The 21,450-nt window shown below is 47.4% G+C and overlaps 1 long non-coding RNA gene across 1 annotated transcript in view; it reads left to right on the top strand.

Moving 5' to 3' along the window:
* Positions 1-21,450, top strand: part of LOC138258000 (uncharacterized) — a 199,662-nt gene that overhangs the window by 101,162 nt on the left and 77,050 nt on the right. The window contains exon 4 of the long non-coding RNA XR_011198403.1: positions 341-402. This is a non-coding gene — a long non-coding RNA (uncharacterized lncRNA). The remainder of the gene's footprint in view (positions 1-340; positions 403-21,450) is intronic.

The raw sequence follows: 21,450 nt of genomic DNA, 5'->3' as shown, positions 1-21,450 counted from the left end.
AGACACCTGACTGGCCCCTCACATGGATGTGTGCTGTTCATGCTGTGAGTGGCCCCGAAGTGAAGAAGGACGGGGGTCAGAGGGCACAGTTACAAGTGCCACCGGGCAATGGCAGAAGGGCATGAGGATTCCCACTGCAATGCACGTGGGAATTACAAATCAAAACAAGCAGACGGTCTGCCACCTCGTTGTTCCCTCTGTCATTGGCACAGAATCTGGTGAGTGAAAGGCAAAGCTGTGTAAGTGCCAGTGATGTGTCATACTTCAGTGATTGAACAGAAGAACTGTTGTTACAGTGTTTGGAGAGCTCTTCTAAGCGCTTTGTTTCATTCTTTTGTAGCTGAAGATTTCCCTGGACATAGTAGTGATAATAGGGGAGAACCGTGGAGCCATTGGAGAACAGTACGTTTTTTATTTACTTCTATTTACATACAACCTGAAGCCTCATTGGAGACGCTGACTCAGATCGTAGTGATGACTTGAAATGTAGTGTTCAGTGGACGAGAAATACACATCATGGATGGGGAGTCCAGATCTGAGGGCACTTTATACTTGAAACACGCTGAAGGTCTGACTTAGAGTTGCACAAATTGCTGCCTCCACCCCCATCACCCCCAGGTGCAGAAGATCCCTCCCTATGGAGAGGCCCCCTGTCTGGGTGGGGATCTCTTTTGCTAAAAAATGCTGACGCTGCTGTAGCAGAAGACCATTTGGCAAAACCCAGTCTTGTGAGGCTGCTCTGTTTTGGCAACTTCCTAGCATTTTTTTTTAGCAGAAAACTAAGAGAACTAATACAGAGAACTAATGATTGACTCAGTGCTTAATTTTAGCTGGTAGCTTCCGGTGGGGGGGCACGGCACTTATTTTTGAGGGCCGGTACTTATTTTTCTGCGTCAGACATTTATGGTGAGCAAAAGATGCAGAGGAAGAGAAAAACGAAAGAGCCTCACAAAGGGAGAAAGCTGCAAGAGTGAGCTGAAGGGGCAGGAAGTGGCTGTAAATGGATTAAAGAGGCCTGAGGTGGCGTTAGGATTATGCTGCCTCAGTAGTCTTGCACTTTTTATTGCAGCAACCACGTGTTCCAAAGGAAGGCTTTGGGCACCAGCACGTTTTTATTTACAAATTAAGCACTGGATTGACTGCTGAATTGATCCTCTGGCATCATGCATGTCTGGCAAATCATTGCCTGGTGTTACTTTGGCCCAGGGAGGTGTTCCATAGTTGGTACATAGGTGTTCCAAAGCATCCGCCCATGAATCTTGACATATTCCCAGATGTACCATTAGTGGTAGACTTGGGAATGCGTAAAAATGAACAAGAGTTCTTCCTGCAGAATTTCTAGTGTCATAGTAGCACCTTTTCTGTAGGTAAACAAGCCTGCTTCGAAATTCCTTCAAGTGTTTGTTAAAAGAGCAACTGTCCTGCAGATCTGGCGTAAGACGTATGTGGTCAATTACTGCTTTATGTACATGGAGGAGATAGTGCTGCTCTATCGAAGCTGCTCTATCGAAGCAAAGTGCCTGGAGTCAGATACACACCACCAGTCGTTAAGCAGCTGTGCAGATCAGTTCTTCTGCTTTGTCATATAAGGGAGGTCATGATTCTGAGTTTTCAGAAGTCGGTGGACCACTATGTGTGGAATGAATGAGGTTGGTACCAAGGTCTATGGTATCACTCAAGGATCTCTATCAACAATAGGCCAGAAAGCAGGTTTATCACATCCTGCTATGACCTCCCTGTCTCAGTGTCTACTGCAAGCTGCCAGCGGAGCATAGCTTTCTGCTTTTGGGGAATTATTGTGTTTGCTTTAGTTTAGTTTTGATACTTGTAAAGTGCAATCTACACCCTAACTAGGGAATATAGATGCTGAAAACCAAAAGTCACTCAACAGCTCCAGTTGAACAGGCTTGAAAAAGTGACCGCAGGACTAGAGACCCCAGGGCACTGGAAGGCTGGACACCACCAGTTTTCAGCAGTTTTCTGAATTTCATCATGTATGGTGGCATGTAATTCCACTGAAGGGCTGGAGTTATAGATAAAGGGCCTGCTACTCCTGGTTGTTGGACTTAAATTTAGAATTCTCAAATATACACTTGTTTTTAGGCCTTAATGGGTGACCAGAGGAGTACGTGTAAAATCTGTGTTGGAATAGGACTGTTCAGGAGTAAAAGTAGCTTTGATACCATAACATTTGTTTAAATAAGTTTAAGGGCCTAATTTAACATTTTGCAGTTGGGCTGTCCTCCGCCAGGGTGATGGAGTAAATCCCTCCGTGTCTCTTGGGGGGGTCCCAGCGGCCACATTTTGAAACGTCTCTGGACATTTCAAGGATTGACAGGAACCGCCAAGGTGGCCACTGCAATGCACTGTAATGTTGTTGTACGTCTCCGTCAGACATGAAGGATCTGAGTGATAAAAGTTATTTTTTTTCATAAATAAAACCTCAAAGAGGGATTTCCATTGTTGAAAATAAAAACAAAACAATGTCCTACCATACCTGCCATGGCGAGAGGAGCATTTTTGCAGTTTTCACTGTCAGTTACAGCAAGGGTTTTCCTGTGGGTGACTGGCAGTGAAAACTAACCTGCATGTCCGTCCATCTGAATGATGTGGGCGCACATACATGTGAACCTCCAACAGGCCTGACTCCTTCGGGCCATCAGGAGGGCGTCACCACGACAGAGGTGTAGTAGTCTCCATAGGTCTGCCCGCATTTAAATCGGATGAGTAGACCATTATGTTAGAGGAAAGGGTCCTCCCTCGCCATTGCCACCAATATAGGAATTAGGCCCAAAGTCTTTCACTGCAGGCGATGCAGCGAGGGCTGGTCAGAGATGGTTCCTTTGATGAAAGCCAAGGGCTGGTCCTGCAGCGTGATCTTGAATGTGTTCTCGTGGAACAAGACTGCTGGAAGGTCAAGACAGCTGTAATCCAAGTGAGCTGACAAAAAGCGTTCTTAATTTGAAACTTGTGAAGGAATGGAAAAAGCTCTGAAAACATTTTAGAGAACGCAGTTGGAGTAAACAAGATTTTTCGGCTGAAGGACTCTGATCTACCATAGTAGTGGAGGAAGCAACCTTTACATTGAGATCTTTCACAGCTGCCATGGAGGTGGATGTAGGGCCCAGGGTGGGTGGGCCAAGACGATAGTTATGTAAACAGTGAGGGGTTAGTACCACAAAAGATTTATGTCTGGTCCCCATGAAGCAGGGGATGGTTTGAACTCATCCAAAGCTGAACCTTGGGGAGGCAATCATACAGGCGAGCCACCATTGACTGGACATTGTGGGACAGGTTCCAAGTGGTTTGTGTATCATCCGCAGAAAGAAATAGACTGAACCAAAATATTGAATCAAATAAGCTAGCACGATCATGTAAGGGCTGAGCAAAGACTGTAACAAGATGGAACTTCGGGGAACACCATGAGCACAGAGTCTACTAGAGGATTCAAAATGTGGAAGTGTGCTTGTTAGACCTGACAGCCTTAGGGTGGTCACCCCTAACTTTTTGCCTGCCTCCCTCCACTTTGTAGACACTGTTTTTGCTGGTGGGGAGGGACACACTTCTTACACTAGCTCCACAGGATAGAGATGTCTATGCACCCATGAAAGCTGCTTCACTGGCCAAGTTTGGGCTGACCCCTCAGAAATACCGTCAGAGGTTTACGGACAGCACCAAACTTCCCACACAAACTTGGGTAGATTGTTCTGATTTCTCCAATAAGGCACTGGATGGATGGGGGCAGCAAAGTAGATGATTACAAAGGGTTATATGACTTGATTCTGGGAGAGCATATGCTCATTATTTTTTTTAGAGTTGCGGCAGCACTTGGTAAATAGTAAGCTGACTGATCCCAGAAAGCTTGCTGAGGAGGCGGACCTCTGGGTTAGCACCAGACTGTCCAACAGGGCATCTGGGGGGACACCCACAAAGGTGGTCAGGGTTCCCAACAGAAGAAAGAGGGGGGAGAAAAACTTAAAGAAAAGGAGTTCTCAAAAGGCCCCCCAAACAATTCCCAAGGGGGGAGGTAACCATTCCTCTTCTAGATTTGGGAGGAAACCAGGGTTCTTTGACAGAAAGTTAGGGAAGTTCATCCCCAAATGCTTAGAGTGCTACCCGCATGGACACTCTAACGGCGACTCCCAGTGTTCCAAAAGAGCAGAGTCCACCACTGGACAGACACCTGGGTCGGCTAGTGTATCGCTCCGGGGGGGAGATAGTCCCAGTTAGCTTTGGGGAGCAGGCAGAGGTTTCCCTAGTGTCCCTGGGGGAAAGAGAGATGGTGTCTAAAGCCCACATGCCGGCAAATACTTCCAAGTATAGGCAGTGGGTCACCATTGATGGGCAAAGGGTGGAGGCTCTGCGTGACACAGGAGCCAGTAAGACAACTGTCAAGAGTCAGCTGGTGTCAGCAAAGCAGATAGTCACTAATAAATTCCACCCGGTCATAGTCACTGACAATCATGAGAGTCACCGACCGGTGGCTCTGTTTCCCTTTGAGTGAGGGGTGGTCTGTTACTCTGAAAGTAGCTGTGAGTCCTGCCATGCCTGTAGATTGTTTGTTAGGCAATGATCTTGAGCTCACTACCTGGAAGGAGGTAGGGCTCAGATCCCGGCTGGAGATGTTAGGTTTGCCTGAGTGGTCTGCATCACCACAAGGTCCATGGCTGCCCGTGGAGGGAGTCAAGGGCACCTGGAGCCTGGAACAATGGCCCAGACAGCTGCAAAGAGGAAGGGAAAGAGACGTGGGAAACCCGCCTCAGATGTTCCAAAGGTGGTGGACGGGGCCCCTGAGGAGGAGAAGGCCTCTGAGCCAACTGGAGAGCACATAGCTGACCTGGGCAACCTGCCTGAACTTGCTGGCTGGCAAGTAGAGGGTAGGCCAACCAGGGCAGAGTTCTACAAGGCTCAGAATGAATGCACCGCCCTTGAGGGTCTGAGGTGACAGGCCACAGCCCAAGCAGCTGGTGAAGACTCTGGCACTCACTGTTTCAACTGGGAGAATGATCTCCTTTACAGTGAGCCTACGGTTCTGGGCCCTGGGGCAGCACGTGTGCTGGTGGCCCCCCAGTGTTACTGAGCCTTCCTACTGGGTCTGGCTCACGACATTCCCCTGGCAGGATATCCAGGCCAAGACAAGACCTTTGACAGGCTTGTCACCTACTTCCATTGGCCTAGAATGAGGGTAGCCTCAGATAATTTCGACAGAGCCTGCCTCACCAGCCAGGCTAGTGGGACGACAGGGAAAAAGCTTAAAGCTCCCCTGATCCCACTCCCCGTCGTTTGCACCCCCTTTGAAAGGGTGGGCATCGACATTGTTGGTCCCTTGGACCCCAAAACTGCCTTGGGCAAGAGGTTTATCCTTGTTTTGGTGGACCATGCTGTATGAGGCTGGACTGGCTTGTAGTGAGTACCAAGGGGTACTCACACCTTGCACCAGGCCCAGGTATCCCTTATTGGTGTATAGGGGTGTCTAGCAGCTTAGGCTGATAGAAAACGGTAGCTTAGCAGAGCAGCTTAGGCTGAACTAGGAGACGAGTGAAGCTCCTACAGTACCACTAGTGTCACTTGCACAATATCATAAGAAAACACAATACACAGATATACTAAAAATAAAGGTACTTTATTTTTATGACAATATGCCAAAGTATCTCAGTGAATACCCTCAGTATGAGGATAGTAAATATACACAAGATATATGTACACAATACCAGAAATATGCAGTATAACAATAGAAAACAGTGCAAACAATGTATAGTTACAATAGGATGCAATGGGAGCACCTAGGGATAGGGGCAACACAAACCATATACTCCAAAAGTGGAATGCGAACCACGAATGGACCCCAAACCTATGTGACCTTGTAGAGGGTCACTGGGACTGTAAGAAAACAGTGAGGGTTAGAAAAATAGCCCACCCCAAGACCCTGAAAAGTGAGTGCAAAGTACACTAAAGCTCCCCAAAGAGCACAGAAGTCGTGAAAGGGGACTTCTGCAGGAAAGACACAAACCAGCAATGCAACAATGATGGATTTCCAGACAAGAGTACCTGTGGAACAAGGGGACCAAGTCCAAAAGTCACGATCAAGTCGAGAGTGGGCAGATGTCCAAGAAATGCCAGCTGTGGGTGCAAAGAAGCTGCTACTGGAAAGTAGAAGCTGAGGATTCTGCAGGAACGACAAGTGCTAGAAACTTTCTCTTTGGAGGATGGATGTCCCACGCCATGTAGAGTTGTGCAAAAGTATTTTCCCCGCCAAAAGACCACAAACAAGCCTTGCTAGCTGCAAGCTTGAGGTTTAGGGTTTTTGGATGCTGCTGTGGCCCAGGAGGGACCAGGATATCACCATTTGCGTGAGGGGACAGAAGGGGTGTCCAGCAAGACAAGGACTCCTCTCAGAAGCAGGCAGCACCCGCAGAAGTGCCTTAACAGGCACTACAAAGTGGCATGAAACTGTGCTCACCCGAAGTTGCACAAGAGAGTCCCACGCCGCCGGAGGACAACTCAGGAGGTCGTGCAAGTCAGGTTAGAGTGTCGTGGACCCAGGCTTGGCTGTGCACAGAGGAAATCCTGGAAAAGTGCACAGGAACCGGAGTAGCTGCAAAAGATGTGGTTCCCAGCAATGCAGTCTGGCGTGGGGAGGCAAGGACTTACCTCCACCAAACTTGGACTGAAGAGTCACTGGACTGTGGGAGTCACTTGGACAGAGTTGCTGAGTTCAAGGAACCTCGCTCGTGGTGCTGAGAGGAGACCCAGAGGTCCGGTAATGCCGTTCTTTGGTGCCTGCGGTTGCAGGGGGGAAGATTCCGTCGACCCACGGGAGATTTCTTTGGAGCTTCTAGTGCAGAGAGGAGGCCAACTACCCCCACAGCATGCACCACCAGGAAAACAGTTGAGAAGGTGGCAGGATCATCGCTACAGTGTCGCAGTAGTCGTCTTTACTACTTTGTTGCAGTTTTGCAGGCTTCCAGCGCGGTCAGCAGTCGATTCCTTGGCAGAAGGTGAAGAGAGAGATGCAGAGGAACTCTGATGAGCTCTTGCATTCGTTATCTAAGGAATTCCCCAAAGCAGAGACCCTAAATAGCCAGAAAAGAGGGTTTGGCTACTTAGGAGAGAGGATAGGCTAGCAACACCTGAAGGAGCCTATCAGAAGGAGTCTCTGTCGTCACCTGCTGGCCCTGGCCACTCAGAGCAGTCCAGTGTGCCAGCAGCACCTCTGTTTCCAAGAGGTCTGGAGCACACTGGAGGAGCTCTGGGCACCTCCCAGGGGAGGTGCAGGTCAGGGGAGTGGTCACTCCCCTTTCCTTTGTCCAGTTTTGCGCCAGAGCAGGGCTGAGGGGTCCCTGAACCGGTGTAGACTGGCTTATGCAGAAATGGGCACCATCTGTGCCCATGAAAGCATTTCCAGAGGCTGGGGGAGGCTCCTCCTCCCCTGCCTTAACACCTTTTTCCAAAGGGAGAGGGTGTAACACCCTCTCTCTGAGGAAGTCCTTTGTTCTGCCTTCCTGGGCCAAGCCTGGCTGGACCCCAGGAGGGCAGAAACCTGTCTGAGGGGTTGGCAGCAGCTGCAGTGAAAACCCCTGAAAAAGCAGTTTGGCAGTACCCGGGTCTGTGCTAGAGACCCGTGGGATCATGGGATTGTGCCAACAATGCCAGGATGGCATAGAGGGGGCAATTCCATGATCTTAGACATGTTACATGGCCATATTCGGAGTTACCATTGTGAAGCTACACATAGGTAGTGATCTAAGTGTAGTGCACGCGTGTAATGGTGTCCCCGCACTCACAAAGTCCGGGGAATTTGCCCTGAACTATGTGGGGGCACCTTGGCTAGTGCCAGGGTGCCCACACACTAAGTAACTTTGCACCTAACGTTTACCAGGTAAAGGTTAGACATATAGGTGACTCATAAGTTACTTAAGTGCAGTGGTAAATGGCTATGAAATAATGTGGACGTTATTTCACTCAGGCTGCAGTGGCAGGCCTGTGTAAGAATTGTCAGAGCTCCCTATGGGTGGCAAAAGAAATGCTGCAGCCCATAGGGATCTCCTGGAACCCCAATACCCTCGGTACCTCAGTACCATATACTTGGGAATCATAAGGGTGTTCCAGTATGCCAATGTGAATTGGTGAAATTGGTCACTAGCCTGTTAGTGACAATTTGGAAAGAAATGAGAGAGCATAACCACTGAGGTTCTGGATAGCAGAGCCTCAGTGAGACAGTTAGTCATAACACAGGTAACACATTCAGGGCACACTTATGAGCACTGGGGCCCTGGCAGGCAGGGTCCCAGTGACACATACAACTAAAACAACATATATACAGTGAAAAATGGGGGTAACATGCCAGGCAAGATGGTACTTTCCTACACAACCCCCCCCAAACGAAGGACAATAAGACTAGTCATTACCTGATGGGTCTTCATTGTCTAAGTGGAAATATCTGGAGAGTCCATCTGCATTGGAGTGGGTACTCCCAGGTCTGTGTTCCACTGTATAGTCCATTCCCTGTAGGGATATGGACCACCTCAACAATTTAGGATTTTCACCTTTCATTTGTTTTAGCCAAAGTAGAGGTTTGTGGTCTGTCTGAACAATGAAGTGAGTGCCAAACAGGTATGGCCTCAACTTCTTCAGTGCCCAGACCACAGCAAAAGCCTCCCTCTCTATGGCAGACCAACGCTTTTCTCTAGGGGTCAACCTCCTGCTGATAAAAGCAACAGGTTGATCCTGGCCCTCAGAGTTAAGTTGTGATAAGACTGCCCCTACCCCTAATTCAGATGCATCAGTTTGGATAATGAATTTCTTGGAGTAACAGGGGCTTTTCAGGACAGGTGCAGAGCACATGGCCTGCTTCAGCTCCTCAAAAGCTTTCTGACAGTTTGCTGTCCATAATACCTTCTTAGGCATTTTCTTTGAAGTGAGTTCATGAAGAGGGGCTGCAATGGAGCCATAGTTCTTTATGAACCTCCTATAGTACCCAGTGAGGCCTAAAAAGGCTCTCACCTGAGTCTGAGTAGTAGTGGGAACCCAATCTAAAATTGTTTGGATTTTCCCCTGAAGTGGTGCAATCTATTCTCTACCTACCAGGTGTCCCAGATAAACCACCTTCCCCTGCCCTATCTGGCACTTTGAAGCCTTGATAGTGAGGCCTGCCTTTTGCAGGGCTTCTAAAACTTTCCATAGGTGGACCAGGTGATCATCCCAGCTGGAGCTCAAGACAGCTATATCGTCAAGATGTGCTGCACTAAAAGCTTCCAGCCCTTGCAGGACTGTGTTCACCAAGCTCTGAAAAGTGGCAGGTGCATTTTTCAATCCAAAAGGCATTACTGTGAATTGGTAATGTCCTCCAATGGTTGAAAATGTAGTTTTTGATTTTGCATCTTCTGATAATTTGATCTGCCAATACCCTGCAGTCAAATCAAAAGTGCTTAGATACTTGGCAGATGCCAGTGTATCTATTAACTCATCTGCCCTGGGTATAAGGTGAGCATCAGTTTTTGTTACCTGGTTGAGACCTCTGAAGTCTACACAAAACCGCATTTCCTTCTTTCCATCCTTGGAATGAGGTTTTGGTACCAGTACCACAGGAGAGGCCCATGGACTTTCAGAGTGCTCAACCACTCCCAATTCAAGCATTTTCTGCATCTCTTGCTTTATGCAGTCTCTGACATGGTCAGGCTGCCTATAGATCTTACTTTTGAAAGGGAAGCTGTCTCCAGTATCTATAGTGTGCTCACACCAAGAAGTGGTGCCTGGCTCAGTAGAGAAGAGTTCAGAAAACTGACCCAGGAGATTTATGCAATGGTCTTTCTGCTCAGCAGTAAGACAATCTGCCAGTACTACAATTCCACTAGAGCATCTTGCTCTGTGGAAGAGAAGAGATCAGGGAGAGGGTCACTCTCTTCTTCCTGTCCCTCATCAGTTGCCATGAGCAGGGTGAGATCAGCCCTGTCATAGTAGGGTTTCAGGCGACTGACATGGAGCACCCTAAGGGGACTCCTGGCAGTGCCTAAATCAACTAAGTAGGTGACTTCACCCTTCTTTTCAACAATTATGTGGGGTCCACTCCATTTGTCTTGGAGTGCTCTTGGGGCCACAGGCTCCATGACCCACACTTTCTGCCCTGGTTGGTACTGAACCAAAACAGCCTTCTCGTCATGCCATTGCTTTTGGAGCTCTTGGCTGGCCTGAAGGTTTTTACTGTCCTTTTTCATGTACTCAGCCATCCTTGATCTGAGGCCAGTACATAGTCCACTATGTCTTGCTTTGGAGCTTTTAAAGGTTGTTCCCAACCCTCCTTAACAAATGTTAGAGGACCTCTCACAGGGTGACCAAATAGGAGTTCAAAGGGGCTGAAGCCCACTCCTTTCTGGGGTACCTCCCTGTAAGCAAAAAGGAGGCATTGTAAAAGGATATCCCATCTCCTGCGAAGTTTTTCAGGGAGTGCCAAAATCATGCCTTTGAGAGTTTTGTTAAATCTCTCCACCAGTCTATTTGTTTGTGGATGATAGGGTGTGGTGAACTTGTATATAACCCCACACTCCTTCCACATGGCCTTTAAGTAAGCAGACATGAAATTGCTTCCCCTGTCTGATACCACCTCTTTTGGGAAGCCCACCCTGGAAAAGATTCCCAGGAGGGCCTTTGCCACTGCAGGAGCTGTAGTGGTCCTTAGAGGAATAGCTTCAGGATATCTGGTGGCATGGTCCACTACCACCAAGATAAACCTATTGCCTGAAGGAGTAGGAGGGTCAAGGTGGCCAACTATGTCAACCCCTACCCTTTCAAAGGGAACCCCAACCACAGGCAGTGGAATAAGGGGTGCCTTTGGAGTGCCACCTGTCTTGCCACTGGCTTGACAGGTTTCACAGGACTTGCAAAATTCTTTTGTGTCCTCTGACATTCTAGGCCAATGAAACAAGGGAACAAGCCTGTCCCAAGTTTTCATTTGCCCCAAATGTCCAGCTAAGGGAATGTCGTGGGCTAGAGTTAGGAGGAACTTTCTGTACTCCTGAGGAATTACCAATCTCCTGGCAGCTCCAGGTTTTGGATCCCTTGCTTCAGTGTACAAGAGGTTGTCCTCCCAGTAAACTCTGTGAGAGTCACTGACATCCCCATTTGCTTGTTTGACAGCTTGCTGCCTTAGACCCTTTAGTGTGGGACAGGTACGCTGTGCCACACTCAGCTCCTCCCTGGCAGGCCCCCCTTCACCCAAAAGCTCAGCAGTGTCTGCTTCCAGCTCCTCTGGTGTAGGTTCTGCACAGGGTGGAAATTCTTCTTCCTCAGAAGTTGAATCCACTGTAGAGGGAGGGTTAGTAGGTAGTGATTTACTTCTACTAGCCCTAGCTTAAGGGAGCACTTGGTCCATTCTTCCAGGATCCAAGTCACCCTGTCCTTTTTGCTTTTTGGCCTGAGCCCTGGTCAAAGCAAAAATATGCCCTGGAATGCCCAGCATTGCTGCATGAGCCTCCAACTCCACTTCTGCCCAAGCTGATGTCTCTAAATCATTTCCTAATAGACAGTCTACTGGTAAATCTGAGGCAACCACAACTTTCTTTGGGCCAGTAACCCCCCCCCCAGTTGAGATTCACAACAGCCATGGGGTGGCTAAGGGTGTTCTTATGAGCATCAGCTACTTGGTACTGGTGACCAAGTAGGTCTTGTTCAGGGTGGACCAGTTTCTCTATTACCATTGTAACACTGGCACCTGTGTCCCTGTAGGCCTGAACCTCAACACCATTTATTAGGGGTAGTTGCTTGTACTTATCCATGTTAAGGGGACAAGCAACCAAGGTGGCTAAATCAATATCCCCCTCAGAGACTAACACAGCCTCTGTGGTCTCCCTAATTAGACCAACCTCAACTAAGTTACCAATAGTGAGCCCAGCTACTCCCTTGGATTGGCTATTAGTAGGTTTGCTCCCACCACCCCTGCTATTAGTAGGGACACTAGGTGTAGCAGTAGGGGTTGTAGTGGTAGGAGGCTTGGTGCTTTTCTTTGGACAACTGGGATCTGTTGTCCAATGGCCTTTTATTTTACATAAATAGCACCATGGTTTCTTTTCTTTGTTTTGATTTGAAGAGGATTTGGGCCCACCACACCCACCAGAGTGTTTTTGTGGGCCTGATGAAGACTCATTTTTAGATTTGTCCCCACCCTTGTCAGAAGCCTTACCATCCTTCTTCTTGCCATCTTTGTCACCCCCTGTATGAACTTTTCTGTTCACTCTTGTTCTGACCCATTTGTCTGCCTTCTTACCCAATTCTTGGGGAGAGGTCAGATCAGAATCTACCAGGTACTGGTGCAACAAATCAGACACACAATTATTAAGAATATGCTCTCTCAGGATTAAGTTATACAGGCTTTCATAATCAGTAACTTTACTGCCATGTAACCACCCCTCCAAGGCCTTCACTGAATAGTCCTTGGAAGTGGAAAGAGAAAGACAGAAATTGGGTTTAGAAACCCATGGTGGCAGCAGCAGTAATCCCCATATTCATCCTGCAAGAGAGCATGATTCAAGGAATCTGCACAAGATAGTTCCCCCTTATAAGGAGGGGGAAGACATTAACAAGTGGTTTGCTGCACTTGAGAGGGCCTGTGTTGTACAGGATGTCCCTCAAAGGCAGTGGGCTGCTATCCTATGGCTATCATTTAGTGGAAAAGGTAGGGATAGACTCCTTACTGTGAAAGAAAATGATGCTAATAATTTTCAAGTTCTTAAGAATGCACTCCTGGATGGTTATGGCTTAACCACTGAACAATACAGGATAAAGTTCAGAGAGACCAAAAAGGAGTCTTCACAAGACTGGGTTGATTTCATTGACCATTCAGTGAAGGCCTTGGAGGGGTGGTTACATGGCAGTAAAGTTACTGATTATGACAGCCTGTATAACTTAATCCTGAGAGAGCATATTCTTAATAATTGTGTGTCTGATTTGTTGCACCAGTACTTGGTGGACTCTGATCTGACCTCTCCCCAAGAATTGGGAAAGAAGGCAGACAAATGGGTCAGAACAAGGGTGAACAGAAAAGTTCATACAGGGGGTGACAAAGAGAACAATAAGAAGAAAGATGGTGAAAAATCTCAAGATAAGCATGGGGATAAGGGTAAAACCAAAGATCCCACTTCAAATCTTAAACACTCTTCAGGGGGTGGGGATAAAACAAATTCTTCCTCTTCTTCTCAACCTACACAATTTAAAAAGCCTTGGTGCTTTGTGTGTAAAAATAGAGGCCATAGGCCAGGGGATAAGTCCTGTCCAGGTAAACCCCCTGAGCCTACCACCACTAATACATCAAGCTCTAGTGCCCCTAGCAGTAGTGGTACTAGTGGTGGGACTGTTGGCAACAGTCAAGTTAAGGGTGTAGTTGGGTTCACTTATGGGTCCATAGTAGAAACTGGGGTAGTCAGTCCCAAGACAGTTTCTGTCACACCTAGTGGCATTGGCCTTGCCACACTGGCTGCTTGTCCCCTTACAATGGATAAGTACAGGCAGACAGTTTCAATAAATGGTGTTGAGGCCTTGGCCTACAGGGACACAGGTGCCAGTATCACTTTGGTGACTGAAAACCTAGTGCACCCTGATCAACACATCATTGGACAACAGTATAAGATTATTGATGTCCATAACTCCACTAAGTTTCTTCCCTTAGCTATAATTCAGTTTAGTTGGGGTGGAGTTACTGGCCCTAAGCAGGTGGTGGTATCACCTAGCTTACCTGTAGACTGTCTCTTAGGTAATGACCTAGAGGCCTCAGGTTGGGCTGATGTAGAGTTTTATGCCCATGCAGCCATGCTGGGCATCCCTGAGGAATTGTTCCCTCTCATTTCTACTGAAATGAAAAAGCAAAGGAGAGAAGGCCTGAAAACTCAGGATCCCTCTCCATCAACAGGTAAAAAGGGTATCACAGTATCCCCTAACCACCCTACCATTCAGGATACCATTCCTGTGGTGGGAGAAACCTCTCCTGGGGTGGCACCTGTTGCAAGGGAATCATCAGTTGGCAAAACTGTACTCCCTGAGGTAGAAGTACCTCTCTGTGGGATAACTAACATTGGTGAGAAAAACAGCACCATTTTAGTTAACATGGAGCATCCCTCCAACCCTCCCAGAGAAACTTTAGTGCAGAAACTCTGCACTGCCTCACAACACTTAGGACAGCATCCCTGCCCTAGTGTGGAGCTCATAGGACAGCATCCCTGCCCTGCTCCAACCCAAGAGAAACAGCATCCCTGTTCTCTCTTCCAGCCATATGGACAAAGTTTTTGCCCAGCTATGGCTTTTCTGAGACAGCATTCCTGTCTGGCATTTCCATCACTACAAATAGGTTCAGTGGACAATTCCCACTGCTCTAAACTAAAACTTACTGATAGAAACTCTGAGAATACATCTTCACATTGTTGCTTAGCTAAAAAACTTCAAACAGGGTGGTTTACATCCCCACAGGGAAGTAACCATATAGTTGATGATAAAGGGAGTAAAGAGTCTATTGCAGAGCTACTCTCTACTTATCACCACTTAGACAATAAAGTCTCAACTGGCCAAGGTTAGCCTTATTGTCCTTCGTTTGGGGGGGGGTTGTGTGAGAAAGTAGCCTCTTTCTAGCCTTGTTACCCCCACTTTTGGCCTGTTTGTGAGTGTATGTCAGGGTGTTTTCACTGTCTCACTGGGATCCTGCTAGCCAGGGCCCAGTGTTCATAGTGAAAACCCTATGTTTTCAGTATGTTTGTTATGTGTCACTGGGACCCTGCTAGTCAGGACCCCAGTGCTCATAAGTTTGTGGCCTATATGTAATTGTTCCCTGTGTAGTGCCTAACTGTCTCACTGAGGCTCTGCTAACCAGAACCTCAGTGGTTATGCTCTCTCATTTCTTTCAAATTGTCACTAACAGGCTAGTGACCATTTTTACCAATTTACATTGGCTTACTGGAACACCCTTATAATTCCCTAGTATATGGTACTGAGGTACCCAGGGTATTGGGGTTCCAGGAGATCCCTATGGGCTGCAGCATTTCTTTTGCCACCCATAGGGAGCTCTGACAATTCTTACACAGGCCTGCCACTGCAGCCTGAGTGAAATGACGTCCAAGTTATTTCACAGCCATTTACCACTGCACTTAAGTAACTTATAAGTCACCTATATGTCTATCCTTTACCTGGTAAAGGTTAGGTGCAAAGTTACTTAGTGTGTGGGCACCCTGGCACTAGCCAAGGTGCCCCCACATTGTTCAGGGCAAATTCCCCGGACTTTGTGAGTGCGAGGACACCATTACACGCGTGCACTACATATAGGTCACTACCTATATGTAGCTTCACAATGGTAACTCCGAATATGGCCATGTAACATGTCTATGATCATGGAATTGCCCCCTCTATGCCATCCTGGCATTGTTGGCACAATTCCATGATCCCAGTGGTCTGTAGCACAGACCCTGGTACTGCCAAACTGCCTTTTCAGGGGTTTCACTGCAGCTGCTGCCAACCCCTCAGACAGGTTTCTGCCCTCCTGGGGTCCAGCCAGGCTTGGCCCAGGATGGCAGAACAAAGGACTTCCTCAGAGAGAGGGTGTTACACCCTCTCCCTTTGGAAAAAGGTGTTAAGGCAGGGGAGGAGTAGCCTCCCCCCAGCCTCTGGAAATGCTTTCATGGGCACAGATGGTGCCCATTTCTGCATAAGCCAGTCTACACCGGTTCAGGGACCCCTCAGCCCTGCTCTGGCGCAAAACTGGAAAAAGGAAAGGGGAGTGACCACTCCCCTGACCTGCACCTCCCCTGGGAGGTGCCCAGAGCTCCTCCAGTGTGCTCCAGACCTCTGCCATCTTGGAAACAGAGGCGCTGCTGGCACACTGGAATGCTCTGAGTGGCCAGGGCCAGCAGGTGACGTCAGAGACTCCTTCTGAAAGGCTCCTTCAGGTGTTGCTAGCCTATCTTCTCTCCTAAGTAGACAAACCCTCTTTTCTGGCTATTTAGGGTCTCTGCTTTGGGGATTTCCTTAGATAACGAATGCAAGAGCTCATCAGAGTTCCTCTGCATCTCTCTCTTCACCTTCTGCCAAGGAATCGACTGCTGACCGCGCTGGAAGCCTGCAAAACTGCAACAAAGTAGCGAAGACGACTACTGCAACTCTGTAACGCTGATCCTGCCGCCTTCTCGACTGTTTTCCTGGTGTTTTAGCCAAAGTAGAGGTTTGTGGTCTGTCTGAACAATGAAGTGAGTGCCAAACAGGTATGGCCTCAACTTCTTCAGAGCCCAGACCACAGCAAAGGCCTCCCTCTCAATGGCAGACCAACGCTTTTCTCTAGGGGTCAACCTCCTACTAATAAAAGCAACAGGTTGATCCTGGCCCTCAGAATTAAGTTGTGATAGGACTGCCCCTTCTCCTAATTCAGATGCATCAGTTTGGACATAGAATTTTTTAGAGTAACAAGGGCTTTTCAGGACAGGTGCAGAGCACAAGGCCTGCTTCAGCTCCTCAAAAGCTTTCTGACAGTTTGCTGTCCATAATACCTTTTTAGGCATTCTCTTGGATGTGAGGTCATTAAGAGGGGCTGCAGTGGAGCCATAGTTCTTAATGAACCTCCTGTAATACCCAGTGAGGCCTAGGAAGGCTCTCACCTGAGTCTGAGTGGTAGGGGGAACCCAATCAATAATAGTTTGGATTTTCCCCTGAAGTGGTGCAATCTGTTCCCCACCAACAAGGTGTCCCAGATAAACCACCTTACCCTGCCCTATCTGGCACTTTGAAGCCTTGATAGTGAGGCCTGCCTTTTGCAGGGCCTCCAAAACTTTCCATAGGTGGACCAGGTGATCTTCCCAGCTGGAGCTAAAGACAGCTATATCGTCCAAATATGCTGCACTGAAAGCTTCCAGCCCTTGCAGGACTGTGTTCACCAACCTTTGAAAAGTGGCAGGTGCATTTTTCAAACCAAAAGGCATTACAGTAAACTGGTAATGTCCTCCAATGGTAGAAAATGCAGTCTTAGGTTTAGCATCTTCTGATAATTTGATCTGCCAATACCCTGCAGTCAAATCAAAAGTGCTTAGATACTTGGCAGATGCCAGTGTATCTATAAGCTCATCTGCCCTGGGTATAGGGTGAGCATCAGTTTTGGTTACCAAGTTGAGACCTCTATAGTCTACACAAAACCGCATTTCTTTCTTTCCATCTTTAGAATTGGGTTTTGGTACCAGTACCACAGGAGAAGCCCATTGACTGTCAGAGTGCTCAACCACTCCTAGTTCCAACATTTTCTGAACTTCCTGCTTTATGCAGTCCCTGACATGGTCAGGCTGCCTATAGATCTTACTTTTGACAGGTAAACTGTCTCCAGTATCTATAGTGTGCTCACACCAAGAAGTGGTGCCTGGCACAGTAGAGAAGAGTTCTGAAAATTGTCCTAGGAGATTTATGCAATGGTCTTTCTGCTCAGCAGTAAGACAATCTGCCAAAACTACCCCTTCCACAAGAGCATCTTGTTCTGTGGAAGAGAAGAGATCAGGTAGAGGATCACTGTCTTCTTCCTGTCCCTCATCAGTTGCCATGAGCAGGGTGAGATCAGCCCTGTCATAGTAGGGTTTCAGGCGGTTGACATGGAGCACCCTAAGGGGACTCCTGGCAGTGCCTAAGTCAACTAAATAGGTGACTTCTCCCTTCTTTTCAACAATTGTGTGGGGACCACTCCATTTATCTTGGAGTGCTCTTGGGGCCACAGGCTCCAAGACCCACACTTTCTGCCCTGGTTGGTACTGAACCAAAACAGCCTTCTGATCATGCCATTGCTTCTGGAGCTCTTGGCTGGCCTGAAGGTTTTTACTGGCCTTTTTCATGTACTCAGCCATCCTTTATCTGAGGCCAAGTACATAATCCACAATATCCTGCTTAGGAGCTTTTAAAGGTTGTTCCCAACCCTCCTTTACAAGTGTGAGTGGACCCCTAACAGGGTGTCCAAAAAGAAGTTCAAAGGGGCTGAAGCCCACTCCTTTCTGGGGTACCTCCCTGTAGGCAAAAAGGAGGCATGGCAGAAGGATATCCCATCTCCTGCGGAGTTTTTCAGGGAGACCCATAATCATGCCTTTGAGAGTTTTATTAAATCTCTCCACCAGTCCATTTGTTTGTGGATGATAGGGTGTTGTGAACTTGTACGTTACACCACACTCCTTCCACATGGCCTTTAAGTATGCAGACATGAAATAGCTTCCTCTGTCTGATACTACTTCCTTTGGGAAGCCCACCCTGGAAAATATTCCCAGGAGGGCCTTTGCCACTGCAGGTGCTGTAGTGGTCCTTAAAGGAATAGCTTCAGGATATCTTGTGGCATGGTCCACTACCACTAAGATAAACCTATTGCCTGAAGCAGTAGGAGGGTCAAGAGGGCCAACTATGTCAACCCCTACCCTTTCAAAGGGAACCCCAACCACAGGCAGTGGGATAAGGGGTGCCTTTGGGGTGCCACCTGTCTTGCCACTGGCTTGACAGGTTTCACAGGACTTACAAAATTCCTTTGTGTCCTCAGACATTCTAGGCCAATGAAACAGGGGAACAAGCCTGTCCCAAGTTTTCATTTGTCCTAGATGCCCAGCTAAGGGAATGTCATGTGCCAGTGTTAGGAGGAACTTTCTGTACTCCTGAGGAATCACTAATCTCCTGGCAGCTCCAGGTTTAGGATCCCTATGCTCAGTGTACAAGAGGTTGTCCTCCCAGTAAACTCTGTGAGAGTCACTGACATCCCCATTAGCCTGTTTGACAGCTTGCTGTCTGAGACCCTCTAATGTGGGACAGGTTTGCTGTGCCACACTCAGCTCCTCTGTGGCAGGCCCCCCTTCACCCAAAAGCTCAGCAGTGTCTGCTTCCAGCTCCTCTGGTGTAGGTTCTGCACAGGGAGGGAATTCTTCTTCCTCAGAAGTAGAATCCACTGTAGAGGGAGGGATAGTAGGAAGTGGTTTGCTTCTACTAGCCCAAGCTTTAGGGAGCTCTTGGTCCATTGTTCCAGGATCCAAGCTTCCCTGTCCTTTTTGCTTTTTGGCCTGAGCCCTTGTCAAAGCAAAAATATGCCCTGGGATGCCCAGCATTGCTGCATGGGCCTCCAACTCCACATCTGACCAAGCTGATGTCTCCAAATCATTCCCTAATAGACAGTCTACAGGTAAATCTGAAGCTACCACAACTTTCTTTGGACCAGTTACCCCCCCCAGTTGAGATTTACAACAGCCATGGGGTGGCTTTGTGTTATGTTGTGAGCATCGGTTACTTGGTACTGGTGTCCAAGTATGTGTTGTTCAGGGTGCACCAGTTTCTCAATCACCATTGTGACACTGGCACCTGTGTCCCTGTAGGCCTGGACCTCAACACCATTTATTAGGGTTAGTTGCTTGTACTTCTCCAAGTTATGGGGGCAAGCAACCAAAGTGGCTAAATCAATAGCCCCTTCAGAGACTAAAGTAGCCTCTGTGGTCTCCCTAATCAGACCAACCCCAACTAAATTACCAAAAGTGAGCCCAGCTACTCCCTTAGATTGGCTATTAGTAGGTTTGCTCCCACCACCACTGCTATTAGTAGGGACACTAGGTGTAGCAGTAGGGGTTGTAGTGGTAGGAGCAGTGGTGCCTTTCTTTGGACAACTGGGATCTGTTGTCCAATGGCCTTTTATTTTACATAAATAGCACCATGGTTTCTTTTCCTTGTTCTGATTAAAGGAGGATTTGGACCCACCACCCCCACCAGAGTGTTTTTGTGGGCCTGATGAAGACTCATTTTTAGATTTGTCCCCACCCTTGTCAGAAGACTTACCATCCTTCTTTTTGTTGCCATCTTTGTCACCCCCTGTATGAACTTTTCTGTTCACTCTTGTTCTGACCCATTTGTCTGCCTTCTTTCCCAATTCTTGGGGAGAGGTCAGATCAGAGTCCACCAAGTACTGGTGCAACAAATCAGACACACAATTATTAAGAATATGCTCTCTCAGGATTAAGTTATACAGGCTGTCATAATCAGTAACTTTACTGCCATGTAACCACCCCTCCAAGGCCTTCACTGAATGGTCAATGAAATCAACCCAGTCTTGTGAAGACTCCTTTTTGGTCTCTCTGAACTTTATCCTGTACTGTTCAGTGGTTAAGCCATAACCATCCAGGAGTGCATTCTTAAGAACTTGGAAATTATTAGCATCATTTTCTTTCACAGTAAGGAGCCTATCCCTACCTTTTCCACTAAATGATAGCCATAGGATAGCAGCCCACTGCCTTTGAGGGACATCCTGTACAACACAGGCCCTCTCAAGTGCAGCAAACCACTTGTTAATGTCATCCCCCTCCTTATAAGGGGGAACTATCTTGTGCAGATTCCTGGAATCATGCTCTTTTGCAGGATGACTATGGGGAATACTGCTGCTGCCACCATGGGTATCTAAACCCAACTTCTGTCTTTCCTTCTCTAATTCAAAAGACTATCTATCCAAATCCAGCTGTTGCTTTTTAAGCTTCAGTCTGGTTTGTTCCACCCTCAACTTATTGAGTTCACTCTCTAAAATTCTGTCATCAGGGTTGGTGGGAGGGACATTTCTAGAAACAGAGCTATGATGGGAATGAACAGAAGGAGACCTGTCCCTTACAGAAGGCACCCTAACAGCTTGGTTTACAGAAACATTACTACCAGTATGGTGAGAATAAATGCTTTTGCTATGATGTGAGACAACACTATTTATATGGTGTGGCTCATCATCATTACCATCTATGCTAGATTGTCTAGTAATGGGCAGGCTAGGAAGTTTCTTTCCTGAATCTTTTCCTGGGGGAGTCCCTGAATCAGATTGGGAACTATTAGGTACTTTTTCAACAGATGAGGCACCTATGGCCTTATCCTGTTCTCTAAGCATGTTAAGTAACAGTTCCAAGGAAGGATTCTTCCCTACACTCAAACCTCTCTCTATACAGAGACTCCTTGCTCTTTTCCAGCTAAGGTTGTCATATGCAAGTTTGGACAGATCAACATTTTGGCCTGTGCCAGACATTTTTTAGAAAGAGTTAAAGTGATAGAAAAAGCGAAAAAAGTTTTCAGAACTTTTTGGAAAGACAGAAAAAAACTTTTTAAACCTTTAAGAACTTTTTGAAAGTTTAGAAGTACTTTTCAGCACTTGGAAAAGAGTGAAAAGAGGAAATGCAAAACTTTTTGGCTATGTGTATATACACTGACCTTGTTTTGTATATTTTTCTCTTATGAAAAGTACAATGACAAGAGTGGTAAGTAGTCTCAAGCACTTATCCCACCACTGCACAACCAATGTAGGAGGCTGGACTGACTTGTAGTGAGTACCAAGGGGTACTTGCACCTTGCACCAGGCCCAGTTATCCCTTATTAGTGTATAGGGTGTCTAGCAGCTTAGGCTGATAGATAATGGAAGCTTAGCAGAGCAGCTTAGGCTGAACTAGGAGACGTGTGAAGCTACTACAG

Source organism: Pleurodeles waltl, chromosome 2_1 (assembly GCF_031143425.1).
Source record: "Pleurodeles waltl isolate 20211129_DDA chromosome 2_1, aPleWal1.hap1.20221129, whole genome shotgun sequence".
Taxonomy (NCBI): Eukaryota; Metazoa; Chordata; class Amphibia; order Caudata; family Salamandridae; genus Pleurodeles; species Pleurodeles waltl.
Note: the sequence above shows the minus strand (reverse complement) of the source record. Positions and strands in the feature narration are given on the sequence as shown.